Below are 2,579 nucleotides of genomic sequence, written 5' to 3'. Positions count from 1 at the left end.
CTGAAAGGCATCCAGGGTCCCAGTTCTCCTACAGAAAAGTAAAGTTTATGGAAATGGCTAGACACAAGCTCACAGTTAAAATAATGATACAGGTAACAAGGCCATTCTAAAAAAACAACTTAGAAAATAACAGATGCATACAAATCTAAAACCAGACCCAAACAAATAATATTCTTTTAGCAGCTGGTGCATATGCCAAGGGGATGTTGTTCTTAGGCTTGCTTAAATAAAGATATTGAGGATAAATGTCACAAGGCTTTCAGAAGTGTTCTGGTTCCTAACTCCCACTGATTCAGCGAAGAAGTGCCCAGATGCACTTAAAAACCCCTTTCCATGCCTAAACTGTATGTTTAAGTATCTAAATGTCTCCAAGAATCACTAAGTCCATAACCACAAATCTCGGAGATCACGGGAACTATTCTTGTATAATGGTTGATGAGATGCTGCCTCTCTGCCCATCTACCCTTCCAGCATTGCCCAGCGGCGTGAGCTACGTGCACACTGCCGTGTGTACCTCTCGCATCCGAACCCCAGACCATCAATCTGCTGCCTCCTCTCGCGGAAGAGTGGGCAGTGTTTCAGAGGCCACATCACGTGGCAGGAGCAGGAGCCGGCAGCAGCATGGTCCGCAACTCTGCCAGCTCCCAAATCCAAACATATTTACTGCCACGATGCATTACACTGCCATTGTCAAAGCTGCTGTAGTGACATACTTTCAGCAGCAAATGTAGCAGTTGAAAACTGACCGAATCTATTTCTAGCAATTTTTCACTCTGGTGGAAGTGAAATGTGTTCTGAAATGCTTTCTGCTATTTCTCTTTTTTTTTTCCCCCGCTCTAGGTGCTCTTTTTTCTCTTACAGTGATGCTTTTTCTCAGATAAGGTTTTATTTCTGACCCACTGAGATCACTCCTGCATTTTTTTTAAAAAATGAATAGAATGCATCTTTGTTGCAGCTGCTCTTCTTCAAGGCTGCTTGCAAAGCCTGGTTCTTTCCCAGCTGAAGCCTGATATGACGGGCCCTGTGACACCCTTGTGAATGGCTGGCTGTACAGTCGGGGTTTTTATTTACCTCTTCTGGCGTCATCTGAAAGTCCAAACCAATGAATGGTTGCTTGCAATTATGTAGGACTAAACCTAATAGCTAATCCTAAATAAATCTTTCCTCGGTGATGCTAATAGCTGAAAAAATGGAGAAGGAAAGATTTTGTTTCTGACATGTATTTTCTCTTGAAATGTACAAAATAGTGATGAAGGATCTGCCCTGACTGTAAATCAAACTACCAAACAGCCAACAGAACACACAAGCATTGCAGAGACTAAGCAATGTCGTTTAGCAAGAACTGAGAAGACCACTATATGGATAAAAAAGACAGCTGCATTTATATTAAAATTCAAAAGCACGTAAACCATCCTGCTTCAGGACACGAGCTCATCCATCCCTTGCAGTAAGGGAACACACGTAGCCATCAGAAAATCACGTGTAGCAATGCACAGCAGTTCTCTTCATAGGGAAGTGATGTGGAGCTCTACCACATCACCCCTTTTTAACTGTGAATGACACCACAGGACTGGTTTTATCCCACCTTGTCTAAGAGCAAGCATATCCGCCTGGCTCTCCTGACATGGCTGCTGTAGCGTGTTATGCACTATATAATACCAGCGCTCACAAACTAGCAGCCACCAATGTCTGGAATTGCTGTTTCTGTTTTGCAACAGTCATCTAGGCTAGGGAGCAATTTTTAGATAACATAGCAATAAGCCAGATGTTTAAAAAAACAGTAACATTTTTCTAGCTAGCACAATCTGTAACGATTTAATCTGTTTCCGTGGTTCATCAGCTTCCTCCTGCAGCCAGCACCCAGGCTTTCTAGCTCAGCCCCAGTGGTGTTTCAGCTTTTTTTGGGTTTTTTTTTGGTGTTCAGCTTGTGACTTCTATGCCCGCGGTCAGGCAGGTCTGCAAGGTCACCTCTCCTCTTTTGCAAGTCAAGCAGCCTTTTACACGAGTCCACCACTAAAACAGACATTTTTTTACGCTTACTGCGGTAGCATTGGGTGTCTTGTCAGGAAAACAAATTTCCTCACACAGCTGCGGAGAGGCCTGGAAACCCTCCCGCACTCAAGCTCCTGGGAGTACACAATAAAAGCAGCTAAAAAGCCGCGATTTGGGGACCGACCTCGTTTTTCCACAAGGAAAAGGTGAAGGCGCTGCAGGGGCAGAGAGGACTGAGGTGGCAGAGGGGTGGCCGGCCTGAGGGGACGGGGCGCGGGTCCCCCCTCACGGCCCCTCGGCTGTGTGTGGTGGTGGTGGTGGTGGTGGTGGTAAAAAACCCCCAACCCCACAATTTCTTGAGGAAAGAAACGTCTGGAAAAAGGTTCGTTTCAGGAAAAAAAAAACCCACCCCAAAAAGCCGGCGAGTGAGGAGGTTGCGTCATTTCTGCCGCCGGCCCCCCGGCCCGGTGCTGCCTCCCCTCAGCCACGCGCAGCGCAGGCCCCGCTCCCCCCCGCCCCGCTGCGGGGCCGCGCTCGGCCCCCATTGGCTGCGTCTACCGCCACGTGCCGCGGCGCCCCCTCCCCCC

This window comes from Accipiter gentilis, chromosome 3, assembly GCF_929443795.1.
Source record: "Accipiter gentilis chromosome 3, bAccGen1.1, whole genome shotgun sequence".
NCBI lineage: Eukaryota > Metazoa > Chordata > Aves > Accipitriformes > Accipitridae > Astur > Astur gentilis.
This window is presented reverse-complemented; position numbering follows the sequence as displayed.